Here is a 15,223-nt window from a genome sequence, read left to right as displayed (position 1 = left end):
CCTTCATCAGTGCGCACTGATGAAGGCTTGTTAGCCGAAACGCGTTTGCTTTTTGGACATGGTGGTAATATAAATAAATTAATAATGAGACGCAGTTTGTGAGTGCGGATTTCTTCTTCCTTAAGTTGACGCTTTTTATCTCGCACCCAAAAGCTTTTCGGTTTTCCAAGAAGTTGAGCGCGTCCTCTGCCAATACTTGAGGACTATAATTCACACAGGTGCGTGCACACTCCTACACAAGTGGGTCATTTTTCCAACTCAACATCCCCCTCTGCTGGTTGCATGCATGCATTAATTAAAGACTGGTAAGTCACTTTGGATAACAGCATCAGCTAAATGTAATGTAATGTAATGCAATGTAATGTGATGAACCCGTATGTCTTCGCCTGTGAGGACTATAATTCACACAGGTGCGCGTACACACCTACACAAGTGGGTCATTTGTTCACCTCAACATCACCCTCTGCTGGTGGTATATTAAAGACTGGTCTGAATTGAGCATGTTCTGGCTAACGACACTGACCCCACATTTATCTAGGACACATTGTACTTCTATTTTACAATATCAATGTCTTGGTAATGTTGAAGTAGATTATATTATTGCATGTTTTTATGTTGTTATGAGGATAATAATGATATCGTGTGTGTGTGTGTGTGTGTGTGTGTGTGTGTGTGTGTGTGTGTGTGTGTGTGTGTGTGTGTGTGTGTGTGTGTGTGTGTGTGTGTGTGTGTGTGTGTGTGTGTGTGTGTGTGTGTGTGTGTGACGCGAGTGCGTGCATGCATGTGCGCGTGCGCGCATGCGTGCGTGCATGCGTTTGCATGTGCTCTCTACTGTGGACAATTGGAGCCTTGCATTGTAGCCTTCAGAGCCTGTGTGTGTGTGTGTGTGTGTGTGTGTGTGTGTGTGTGTGTGTGTGTGTGTGTGTGTGTGTGTGTGTGTGTGTGTGTGTGTGTGTGTGTGTGTGTGTGTGTGTGTGTGTGTGTGTGTGTGTGATGACTTAAAAAGTCATCTTTGTAGTTGGGATATTAGTGCTATAGGCCTACAAATATATTTGATTTGATTTGAAGCAACTTGGTTAAATGATAAGGGGTTATGTAAGTGTGTTCACACAACGTTAAACTGAACCCGTAACTTATGCAGGTAGCCTATATATAGTCAGCACTTACTAAAAGATGCAGGCCTGTGAAACGATAGCACCCAAAAGAGTAAATGTGGTTGAAGTGACATCAATAGAAAACTAACCACATCCTCCTGCACATAGTCTTCTTTCTGACTGCTGTTCTCAACCAAACTACACACGGAAAAGACAGCATTGCTTTTCTTGTGGACATTTTCTTAAATGGCTAAAACTACTGCTCCTCTTCTGTGTTTGGGCTTGTGGGTGATTCTTCTGCACTCATCATATGGAGGTACCACCATTAATATATACTATTACTATTATGTGTTAAATTACTATTATGTGTTTAATTACTATTATGCATTTAATTATCTGTGATTAATGATTGATACCTAACTTGAAGCTGCATGTTCATGCATTTTTGTAGTGATGGTAATAAATATGTACAGTATATTGTTTCTAACTATACTAAAGTGAGGGGAATGCCATCACCATACTGTTACACTAATGAGGCAGGACTTTGGCAAACGGCAGAGGGCAAAGGAGGAAGAGCTAGAAACACAGGGGACGCAGAGAGCTAGAAACGTGTTGAGCATTCAGCAATAAATAGACCTAGAATTCAAGTGGACTGTAAGGTGTACATGTACAGGTGTGCGCAGTTCATGTACATGGCTGGGCTGTTCAATATGATAGTTTTTTGCAAATAGGCCTACCTCTTGTAAATAAACAGGACATTATGCATTCCTTCATGGGTAGTGTGTTTTACTAGTTGAAAAAAGTAGGTCTGCACACTGCCGATAAGCTCCAAAAATAAACGTTATTATTTAAAAAGCAACGTTTCGATTAGTGGTGTCAACAATGATCGATTCGGCGATCCGAATCGATCCGGGGCATGGACGATCCAGATCCAGATCCGGCAAGTTTCAGAATCAATCCGACATTTTTTTTAAGTTTCAATTACTTCCATGGATATTTCAGGAGCAAATGAATGTTAAATTAAATAAAAACACTTCAAAACATTGCAAGACTGATACAGACTGATACAGAAAACAGCCAATAAATTGTTGCTCAGTATCTGACTATTTGTACTTCCTCATCATGGCTGAACATTTGCTTTGCGTTCAGTAGAAATGTAATGCATTGCAATGCATTGTAGAATTGAATCGAATCGGATTGGATCTAATAGAATCGAATCGAATCGGATCTACTACCTCCCGAATCGTGATCGAATCGGATCGTGAGGGCAGTGCCGATCCACACCACTAGTTTCGATCACCCTGGATCTTCATCATATCAGGCATATGAGTAACAGGAAGAAGCAGTGACTTGGGCGGGTGTATGAGGCGGGTGTATGAATGGTCATGTGATATCAGTCACTGCTTCTTCCTGCTACCCATATGCCTGATGAAGATCCACCGTGATCGAAATGCTGCTTTTTAGGTAATATAGTTTATTTTTGGAGCTTATCGGCAGTGTGCAGACCTACCTTTTTCAACTTTTTTGTCTGGCACCTGCAACAAGTGTTTTTGGATGTGCGCACCCTACCCAAAACTACTAGCAAAGAAGGTGGATCTAACAAGAAGCGTCATTTTGTTTCTTTTCCGGTATCCACTTTATGTCGGGTGACCGCCCCTTTAGGAGACCTTCGGTTAGGAGACCTTTGGAGTCCGGAGGTTGAGAATCAATTAAGTCCCCTTAGCGCTGTAGATGGCGGTAGCATACGTCTTGTGCAAACACCTCAAAAAGAGAAGAAGAAGGAGGGGACAACGCCCCCTTAGGAGACCCAACTTTAGGAAACGCTTATCTTTCTCTTATCCAGTATTTTTGCTACTAGTGTGTTTTAGTAGTCATTTAAGTAACCACTACATCACACACAGTAAGTGCTATGTTGTTCTGCTCAGTTTCATTATTACGAGCAAAATGATTGGATAATTTCTTCATGTTAATATGTTTTTTAAATGATATTTTTTTTACGTATAGATTATATAATTTCTGCACCTCTGGGAAAGAACGTCAACCTGCAGTGTAACACATCAGATGACATGCTGAAAATCAGATGGGCAAAGGATGGCACCCAGCTGTTTGTGTATAGCCCACTGCTGGGAGTCAAAAGGACCAGAACAAACTTCACCTCAGACAGGATGCATGTTGATGCTGCTACTCCAGGGATCCTGCATATACATGATGTTCAGACATCTGATGAAGGAGTGTATACATGTGAAGTTATATACAGTAGTTACAATGTGAGGACAAATAGATGGAATCTCACCATTTCAACAGGTAAGTCATTTTTGTATTTTCAGAGTGCATCCCTCTACATTTAAAACTCTTATGTATAAATACCCATAATATAAGTACACCAGCTGAACACACGACAACAAGAAGATGTTACAGCGCATTATTAAAACAGCAGAGAGAATCATTGGATGCCGACTATCCACACTTGAGATCCACCACACACGCTGCACAAACAGAGCATTAAACATCCTTAAAGATCACACACACCCTGGTCACAGGCTCCTCACCATGCTACCATCTCGCAGGTAGTTTAGGACTCTGCGTGCCCGCACTACGAGAATGAAGGACAGTTTCTATCCTACTGCCATTAGACTTTTGAACTCAATACGTCAATACTGTTTAATTCTCTGTGATTGATGATTGATAACTAATTTTATACAGCTGCACGCTCATTCATCTTTGTAGTGGAAACAACAAATATGTGGCCTGTATACTCACTTCCTGTAACAAAGAGACATTTGGCAAGCAGCACAAGACAAAGCAGGGAGGGCTACAGAAGAAACACAAACTAGATAGAAACGTGTTGAGAATCGGCAAGAAATGCAATCCAAACATTAGTGGCATGGGTACAGATGTGCACAGTTAGTGTGTTTAACCCTTGAGTAACCACTATGGTATAAATCACACACCTAATGATATATTTTTGCTCTGTGTCTACATAATTAATTGGTATTTGACAAGGAAAGCCTTTTGAAAATATGACTAGCAACATATTTATATGATTTCTGCACATTTTAAGATGTTTTTTTTCTAACGTTATTTTATATGGTTATTTTTTACGTATAGATTATATAATTTCTTCACCTCTGGGAAAGAACGTCACCCTGCAGTGTAACACATCAGATGACATGCTGAAAATCAGATGGGCAAAGGATGGCACCCAGCTGTTTGTGTATAGCCCAAAACTGGGAGTCAACTACACCATAAGAAACTTCACCTCACAGAGGATGCATGTTGATGCTGCTACTCCAGGGACTCTGCATATACATGACGTTCAGACATCTGATGAAGGAGTGTATACATGTGAAGTGGTGACAAACCGGTACATTAGGAGGATGGAAAGCTGGAACCTCACAGTAACCATGTCTTCATGTAAATCCCTTGCGTAGCCTATATTTCTAAATGCATCTCTCTCTCTACGCTCAACACACTTATTAATCAGTACTGACCCCTTCCTCATTGTTTCACAGCTTCATCAAGCCAACCACCAAATAACACCACCGTCATTATTGCTGTCACAGTGGGGATCATCTCATTCATCATGACTATAGTAGGCCTGTATATTTACAGGTATGTAGGCCGGCATTTTGATTGGTCAACATGTATTTGTGTAGTTGCATTGCTGTATCCATGTAAAGAAGTATGCATTGTACCGTAGTATAGCACAGTGGTTCCCAAGTTACAGTAGCCTATGTCTTAAAGGTATGTAGGAAATGGACAAAAAGGTACTGCAACTATGCTGCTCATTGAAACTGGGTTGCCTATTGTTGCATGTTTCCACCAGGATGCTGATAAAGAAGAACCAATATGGTAGCAGAGAATCAAACCAAACAAGAGATGTAAGTTCACAAGTATGTTTAATTCCAGTGTGTGCATTATGGAACATTTGGAATTATACATGAGGAATGTTACAATAAGAAATTATACTGTCCGTAGCATTACATTTTGAATTACATTTTGAATATTCACTTTATTCTGTACAGACATCTCTGTCAGTCAATACCTCAAAACTTTTTTGTCATTTGTTTTATTCACAGGAGTTCTCTGACACACACTCAAGTAACAAGCAGTGGATTCACAGGCAGATGGACTACACTGAAGTACTGTACATTATGCAGCTCAAGTAGAACAGAAACACACATGTTGTGCTAATGTGTTTAACGGTTTCATGGGAGAACCTTTCACATTTTTCAAGAGATTTTTAATTCACAAAAATGGAAAAAAGAAAAAATGATATGTTTGTATAATGCTAATACAATATACTGTACATTACAACAATAAATCTATACAATGAAATATCTGTACACACATAATGTTTCTTTCTCTGCATGCCATGCATCTGTGTGTGTGTGTGTGTGTGTGTGTGTGTGTGCGTGCGTGCGTGCGTGCGTGCGTGCGTGCGTGCGTGCGTGCGTGCGTGCGTGCATGTGAACAAGATCTGTTTGGGGGTGGGGGTGGGGGGCTGTGAGAGTAGACAGATAAGCATGTTGTGGTGGAGTGTCCCACTTCTTATATTCAAAAGGGGTCACAATGTCGGAGACAACTTGAGAAGTGGAGGCCTTTACTGTAGAAGTAACGCACAGTGTTCTGTACAGCGCCTCCTCGCAGAATGCTGTTTTCGCGATTAAAATAAACTTTTCAGTGTGATGACAACCATCACACCTATTGTATAGCTCATTTGAAAGAGGAGGTTGTCGTCTTCAAAATAAGAGCAACTAGAATTGCGGTGGTTAATGTATGGGTTGATTGATTAAATCAAATAGGTAACAGTATTCCGAACACATCTGACCAAATAAGTAACAGTACTCCGTACAACTTCATCACATTAAAACGGTGCACTACCAATGGTTTTCATGACCGATCTAATGTGTATGTGTTTGTGAAGTGCTAAACTAATTGTTATTCGTTCTATGAAGACTTTAAGTGAATATAACACGGTAAAAATAACATAGCAACCGCGTGTGGAAGTGCCGTTCTTGGCTGCAATGTAGCTTGTTGCAACAAGGTTGCAACAAGCTACTTCCGGCTAGCATGCATGTTGCTTTCAAAGTTATCTTTACCGTGTTGTAGTCATTCAAACTCTGTTTTGAAGGGATAGTTTGACAACAAACAAACACACCAACATTATAATTGCATGAAAACCATTGGTAATGCAGCATTTTAAGGTAAATCAGATGTACGGAATACTGTTACTTATTTGTTCAGGCCGACGGAAGCTAGCGGCTCATGGCTAACCGGCACTTGGCACAAATAATCAATCCATACATTAACCACAATGCTCCACTGTAAGTCGATGTGGTCTTATTTTGAAGACGACAACCTCCTCTTTCACATGAGCCATTCAATACGTGTGATGGTTGCCATCACACCGAATGGCATTGTTTTGATTGCGGAAACGCCATTCTGTGAGGTGGCGCTGTACGGAACACTGTGCGTTACTTCTAATGAAATGATCTTTTGGGTTTGAATTAAGTTAGGCCTTAGTGAATTTGCTTTCATTACTCAGCCTTTAACATGCATGAACACAGCACACATCAATAGAGACGTAACTGCACAGTGCACACAATAGCTCATAGGAACTCTATGAACAGGAGGCCTGATAACCAGACTCAGTGCTGAGCGAGCGTGTGGTTTTCAAATCTAGGACAGTCAGTGGTCTCTAATGGGGAGAAGATGTTTGGTGTACAGCACAGGTAGATTCTGAGAACATGTCTTGTACACAATTATATACACTGCTCTGACCACATATTGTGTGTGTGTGTGTGTGCGTGCGTGCGTGCGTGCGTGCGTGCGTGCGTGCGTGTGTGTGTGTGTGTGTGTGTGTGTGTGTGTGTGTGTGTGTGTGTATGTGTGTGTCTGTCTTTCTGTCTGTGTGTGTGTGCACTGTGCATGCATGTGCTTGTGTGTTGATTTATTCAACACGGTCTGCTAATTGTGTGTGAAGGCTGGCTTCTCACAGATGGAACTCTGCACAGTGCCACAGGCGTAATCATACCAGTTCTCATTGGTGCTGCCCGAATTGTAGACCGCCACACAGTCAGCAGTGGCAGTACTCGGCTGGGTGGGGTGCCAATACCTGCATGAGAGAGAGAGAGAGAGAGAGAGAGAGAGAGAGAGAGAGAGAGAGAGAGAGAGAGAGAGAGAGAGAGAGAAAGGTGTGTTAACAAATCCCAATGTAAACCAAATATTCCAACAGTATTACTTCAGAAAGCAAAATAAAACTTAAAAACACTTAACTTAAAGTATTACATTTACGTACTGCAATATCTAATATTTAAGTACAACTACTAACTACAAGGGACTGTATGACTAGCAAGTGCCTGTACATCTCCACAACATTTGACATATCATAGGTTGTAATTTGGTGCTATCCTCACATCTTTCAGGCAATTATGACAAAAACTCTACCCAACACGTCCTGTAAATCCAGGGGTAGGTACCGCTACAGTGATTATTGTCACGCCGGTCCGATGATGCCTTGAGTCCAGTGCAGGGTTCCACCTGGCCACTGGGGGGCACCAGGTGCTGTTTCTCTGTTTTCTTTCAGGTGCAGCTGCTGATTGGCAGATGATTGGATCTTGATTGCACTACCCTTTAGAGCAGTGGTTCTTAACCTTTTTTTCTTAACGCACCCCCTTACCTGTGCCCAAGACAAGCCACGCACCCCCAACCCAAACTTCCCAAGTGATTAATTAAAATGTTTAAGACATTAATCAATACCTTAATGACTTTACATGGGGACCAAATCATGTTAAAATTTGGTTTTAATTTGACCTAATTGTAATGTTCACTACAGAATTTTGGTCACAACCTTAACACAAACAAAATTCTGCGCACCCCCTGAAATCTCTGGCGCACTCCCAGGGGGTGCCCGCACCCCAGGTTAAGAACCACTGCTTTAGAGGCACTCCTGTGCATAGAGCTTGAATGTCCCGCCCCTTTGTTCCGCATTTCACAGGATCTAAGCTGACCATCTAACAACATGGTAGCGAGTAAATATCTTCTGATCTCAGTCATTATATGCACTGGGCTACAAATATGCTGTTTAAGAGGGTAGATAAAAACAAAAGTCATGCAGAAGTATCAATGTTTTGTTCCGAGGCCGTCTGCATGAAAAATGTGAAGAAACACAGCTTTCTAAAAAGTTTGGGGGTTTGTACGATAAATTAAACAAAACTATCAGAAACAACATGTGGAGCTCATGGCACAACTCGAAGGGGATCGAAATATCATTTTAATACCGCCATTGGATTACATGCTACGATTTTCAGCTAAAAACGCAGTTGAGGTCCCATGCAATCGGGGGAAGTGACGTCACTTTCAAGCTCTATATTCTCTCTCTCTCTCTCTCTCTCTCTCTCTCTCTCTCTCTCTCTCTCTCTCTCTCTCTCTCTCTGCCTCTGTTGGTCTGCCAGTGAGAGCCAGCCGCGTCCCACAATGTAGTGGGCTGTACCTGTAGGTTGGCTGAGGCAGCTTTGGTCTCCCTCTTTCTCTGTCTGTCTTACACTCTGGTTAATTTTGCTAATTTTGCCCGGGTTGAAAGAAAATACAAGATTTTGTAGCTGCTACCCTCTCGTCTGTCCCCACTCGTCTGTCATGGTTCTCTATTGAACTCTGTCCAGTAGGCACAGTTCTTTGCGTGCTGTCATGGATGTGTGTGTGTGTGTGTGTGTGTGTGTGTGTGTGTGTGTGTGTGTGTGTGTGTGTGTGTGTGTGTGTGTGTGTGTGTGTGTGTGTGTGTGTGTGTGTGTGTGTGTGTGTGTGTGTGTGTGTGCGTGCATGTGTACATGCGTGCACGTGAACAAAGGTTCTAACCACATATATAATTCAGAGTTTGACAACCAGGCACCCTGAGGTAGATTTGCCACTTGTTCCAATGTAGATTGAAACGGAAGCGACTTTCGTTCCATAGACTAACACAAGACCACTGCATAACAAGCCAAAACTAAGGAGAAATAAGCTACATTTCTGGGTAATTACCAACAAATATATGCGCTAACAATTTTCATATTTATGATAAATTAATTAAAATTCACTGCCATTACATAAATCTGCGAAATAAGACCTATTTTAGGGATATGGACTACACTACTAGCCTGATAAACCAGCCTAAATATATTGTATGTCACCCGCAGCTGAAAACTTTTCAGCGTCCAGCAGGTGGCGCTGGTTTACCAGGCTACTACACTACACTTACATGTGGAAGACACATGGACAACTAGCCAACTTTCCCTATACATGTTTTTTTTCTGTTTATAAACACAGTGTTGTGAGGAGGGGCAAGACACTGGCAGCCAACCATGTGAGCTAATTTGAGCTCGTGAACGGTTTCCAACAATCAGAGGTTGAGCTGTGCGCAGCCAGGGGAAAACAAACATGTAGAACAGAACCCATCTATAGAGGGCTCTGGTTCTTACCATGGAGGTAGTATAAGAACTAGAGTGAATAACTCCCGCCTCCAGTCATTTCAATGGGAAATGCTAAGCTAGTGAATTCAGCCAAAATTGAACAAAATTTTCAGCTTCAAAGATGGAGTCGTTTCCGCCGACAGTTTACTCAGACAATTACGTGCCACGTTATTGTCTGCATTACAGTTAATCAGAAAGCTATATGGAAGACGGGCATTGGATGCATGGAGGTGCCCAACCACAGACCTGTAAAGGTTGCGCACCCACCAATCATCATGACCGAAGTGGAGCGAAGTGGATGTCGGAAATGCGAAAATGGTGACTTGCTAATCGGCGAAGCTAACCAGCCAAATCCTGCCCCCTGGTTCTTACCATGTGGACACTGGTGTGTCATCAATCCAGGTGCCACTCCCCTCTTTCCTCAATCCAATCCAGCCACTGGACTTCTTCTCACTTAAGAACCGCTACACACAGGGAGGGAGAGAGAGAGAGAGAGAGAGAGAGAGAGAGAGAGAGAGAGAGAGATCCTGAAAATCAAGCACACAAGTCTGGGGCAGCAGAGTTGCAAAATCTACAGGAAGTCAGTCTACAACTAGAATCTGCTCTGTTTGTTTTTGCCCCCATTTCATCCATCCACGTGAATGTGTGCGTGCATTTGTGTGTGTGGGTCAAAAACTTCCAAAATGAAACTGTCCTTCAGTGTAACGGATACCTTCTGCTGACTATAACTGTAAAAAAACATGATATTGAAATTGCTTCAAGTGAATGGATGACAGCCGAGGCTTTCATGAATTCACTGGAAAAAATAAATAGAGAAAAAGAGTCATGTTTTTTACAGTTACAGTCAGCAGAAGGTATCCGTTACACTGAAGGACAATTTCATTTTGGACGTCTTTGAACCGCGCGCGAGGTGTGTGTGTGTGTGCGCGCTCCTGGTTTACCTGCTCCTCTGGGCTGTTGATGACCACCAGGTCTCCTCCAAAAGACTGGCAGTACTTCCTGCTGTCAGACCAACTTCTGAATCGTGCATCACTATGGTAACAGTAGCACATGAACACCTCCCATCCAGTGGGACAGCTGGGCCTCTCTGCACGCACGCACACACACACACACACACACACACACACACACACACACACACACACACACACACACACACACACACACACACACACACCCCAATATAATATACTGCGTTCAATTTGCGTTCAATTGTCTTTCCTGTTACTGACGGTTTGCTCCTAGCCAGCTAATGTTCAAGGTCACAAACAAGAACAAACGGGTCATTCCACGCCAAATCTCCGAATCATCCCGCACGACCATCTCAGATTTGGCAGAAAAAAATCAAGGAGGTTCACAAACGTCCCAATAGGAAAAGTGAAAAATTATAGCTCTCAATTCCTCATAATTTTGTCATTAAAAATGTTTTTGTCAGGTACCCCCCTGACTCGTTCGGAACAGAGTTCTCAGAGAGCCCACTTTAAGATTGCCGTATCCAAAAAACTACTTTAAGTAGGTCCTTACAAATTTCAAGGGGTAACATTTGAAACATGTACTTGTGAGATGTGGATTTTCACACATCCTCTTGTCATTTACCACCGTTTTCTGGGGGCTTAAAGTTGCTTGAAAAATTCTCCCCTTTGAATTTGTGGGCATCTTTGAAGGACTGTGGTAAGCGCAGTTTTAAAGACAGCGGTTTGATATGGACACTGTATGTTCCCAACCATTCTGTGCATGTTGTGTTGAAAGACTGATCTTCTGCGATGAACAGTTTAGAAGATATGAAGTCTTTAAAATGGAAAAACTGAAACGTGGTGCCATCTTTGCCGTGTCATTAAAAAAAAATGTCACGACTCACCACCATATTATCAACAGTTTTGGAAAGATTAGATGTCTGTTCTTAACATATCCAAAAACTGTGATGGTATTCTGCCTCATTTGGTCACAATGATTTTTCAAAAACCCACTGCTGGGTGACTTCCATAGCTCATATGAAACATTGATATTAGTGGCATCTTCTCCATGTTATACAAAAGAAATGACAGAACTCACCACTATGACATTTACAGTTTTAGAAAGACTCAATGTCTGTTTTTAACATATCCAAAAACTGGGGTGGTGCTCTGTCTCATTTTTTAAGAATGGACTTGTAAAAACGGCTGTGTGACATCTTCAGCTTGCTGCTCTATTGAGGTGGGGCCCCTGCTCTGATCTTTGCAGGCTACACGGGGGCCCTATCTACCAGCATTTGCCATGAGGCCCTATGTACAATTGTTCCGCCACTGTGAATGACTTGAGCAATTTGAGTAAGACATTTTTGATACAAGATATTTGACTTGAGCATTTTCGACACACTCAATATAATACGGCAAAAAAGTAAAAGTGGCTGTTGACAGTTTTTTTTTCAGCTTTTTCTGAAACTACATTTCAGTAAATCAAAGGTTATAGACCTGTGTAAACTTCATCTTAAGGCACTGAAAACCAAATACCGGAATAAAGTGATGAAATGTTGAATTACTGAAACATCCCCGTAGATCTTGAAACAAGTACATCCTGACTATCACTACATCTCAATGTTTTTTTATTTCAATTCATAACAATCTTTAATAACTTGTTTACCAACTTTGATGCAGTTCTGAGGTCTGCTATGGATTATTTTGGTTTGTGTATCGGATATTTCCTTTTATCATGTGAATATTCTTTCTACTTTTGATTTGTGTGTCACTCCATGTATACATGTATGTCCATTTGTGCAAACTCATCAGGGTTAATGAAGAATATCAACCATTGTTGAATGCATTACTCAGCTCTGTGACAGAGTTGACTCTTCATGAGCATTCAGTCAGTATTGCAGTGGTCTAGCACCATGCTCAGGGTAGCTCAGTCATGGTGATTGGAGGGGCAGGACAGCTGTTTAGTCAGGTTACCTCCTTACGAACTGTCTCCTCCTTTTGTATCATCACTGTTTTTTTTCTCTTCTCCATGATAATAAAAGTGTCCCACCCCCCCAAAAAAACCATGGCAAAGGTGACCTGTTCATAGAACTTGGCCCCGCCCCAGTCCTAACCATGACCGAGGAACCTAGCGCATTGTATTGGTTCATTGCAAAGGTCTGTGAGTTGAATCATTTGATTTGCACCTCTGTTAACAGAGCAAAGTTGCAGAAGTCAGAAATGTATTGAAGTAAAGTATTCATGTCTGAGGAAGGGCCAGGGTGGCACGAAATGTCACAAGATTAAAATGAAGTAAATGGGAGCATTGGTGTTGCGGTTTCTTTTCATTATTTTTATCAAAATATCTTTACAGTTAAAAAAAAATTGTTTTAAAAAAATCATATGCTGAAATAAAGTTTGGCAAACATCCTGTATCAAGACTATGTCTTAACAATGTTACTTTACCAATCAGAATGATTCAATTAATTTATCACTACTGCAATTCAAGACTTACTTTATGGTATAATAGCAAAATGTTAACTCCTACTGTATTGAGGTTTAAACACATGGCCATAACCTTTAATTCACTAACATTTAGTTACCAAAAAATTAGTTAAAAGAAAAAGAAAAACAATAATGGTATATAAATCACTCAACTGTTTCTTATTGTGTGCTTCAAAAATACTCAAGTCACATTTCTTGTATCAAAAATCCCCAAGTCAAACTGCCTGTCATTCACTGTGTCAGCCCAAATAGATTGGCACCCAAAAGTCTGCAAAGGTCATGCTTATGGCCCCTACCACAAATTCAGGAGGGCCCTGGACAAATGCCCTGCTTGTCTCCCTATAGCTCCGCCCCTGGTAATTCATGTGACTTAGGCATTTTCACAGGAGCTGCTGATGTAACAGCAAAGGGTTTTTCAAGAGTCATTACAAGACATTGATGCAAAACACCATCCCAGTTTTTGGATATGTTACAAACAGACATCCTATCTTTACAAAACTGTTCAGTTCATTGTGGTGATTGCTGTCATTGTTTTGGTATAGCATGGCAAAGTTGCCCCCCAATATCAGGTTTTCATAGGAGCAGTGGAAGTCACACAACAGTGGGTTTTTAAAAAATCATTGTGACCAAATGAGGCAGAATACCATCACAGTTTTTGGAAATGTTAAGAACAGACATCTAATCTTTCCAAAACTGTTGATAATACGGTGGTGAGTCGTGACATTTTTTTTAAATAACGTGGCAAAGATGGCACCAAGTTTCAGTTTTTCCATTTTAAAGACTTTATATCTTCTAAACTGTTCATCGCAGAAGATCAGTCTTTCAACAAAACATGCACAGAATGGTTGGGAACATACATTGTCCATATCAAACCTCTGTCTTTAAAACTGCACTTACCACAGTCCTTCAAAGATGCCCACAAATTCAAAGGTGAGAATTTTTCAAGCAACTTTAAGCCCCCAGAAAACGGTGGTAAATGACCATAGGATGTGTGAAAATCCACATTTCATAAGTACATGTTCCAAATGTTACCCCTTCAAATTCATAAGGACCTACTTAAAGTAGTTTTTTAGATACAACACTCTGAAAGTGGGCTCTCTGAGAACTCTGTTCCAAACGAGTCAGGGGGGTACCTGACAAAAACATTTTTAATGACAAAACTATGAGGAGTTGAGAGCTATAATTTTGCACGTTTCCTATTGGGACGTTTGTGAACCTCCTTGATTTTTTTCTGCCAAATCTGAGATGGTCGTGCGGGATGATTCGGAGATTTGGCGTGGAATGACCCAAACATCATATAGTTTGACAGAATATTACTTGTGAGTTTGGTGAATATCAATAGGCTATAGAAACCATATCTTTTAAAATAATGGGTTAAAAAGTGGTAACAGGACACTGTAAAAGTCCCCCCCCCCCCCTAAAAAAATGTTTTTCCTGTGAGTGATGTAACCTCCTGGAAATTATGTAATTCGGGAAATGAACCATTATTTTACAGGGGTTTCTTTATCTTAGTAACAGGATTAACATTAACTCAGAAGACAATGTAAAATTATGAAAAAAAATTACACTTATGCGTGTTGAAAACATTCCTAGCTACTATTACTCCTAGAACAACATAAAAATGTGAAAATAATGTGATTTCATCTATGATTAACAAATAAAAGACACCTTGAAAGATAACTTTTTTCTGTGAGGGAGAGAGAATATGTACCGAATATGTACTGTCATTTGGCGGAATGACCCCTCTGATGAATTTTATATTCATTTTAAAGTGGTTTATAAGTACATTAAATGCTGTTTTATTTTGTACCATAGACTTGCATTGCAAACACATAGACAAAAATGATATGCACATTCATAAATAATGCTTGGAAATACTGCAAATATGTGAAAATAAAAAAGGGTGGTCTGTTCCTTTTAAGACTGCCACCTTCTTGCTACCACCACACCACGCTTATGAGTGCATCTTAATATGCGACCTTGCCTCCTCCACTCACTTCTCGTCATGATGACATCACTGACAACAGCATTATATTTCAATATCTTGCAAAAGCTCAATTGTAGAGTCTTTTTCTCGTTTACAATTGTTATGGTGAATGAAAAACAGTCCCTCAAAAGTTGTTGTGGCTAGGCTGACTTTATCGTTTTCTCCACGGAGGAGGGGCCAGGAGGCGGGGCGAGGAGACAAGCGCAAGTGGAGGAGGCAAGGTCACATATTGGGATGCACTCATTGTGTGTACCG

This window comes from Engraulis encrasicolus, chromosome 13 (assembly GCF_034702125.1).
Source record: "Engraulis encrasicolus isolate BLACKSEA-1 chromosome 13, IST_EnEncr_1.0, whole genome shotgun sequence".
Taxonomy (NCBI): Eukaryota; Metazoa; Chordata; class Actinopteri; order Clupeiformes; family Engraulidae; genus Engraulis; species Engraulis encrasicolus.
The sequence above is the reverse complement of the archived record's forward strand: the minus strand, read 5'-3'. Positions refer to the sequence as shown.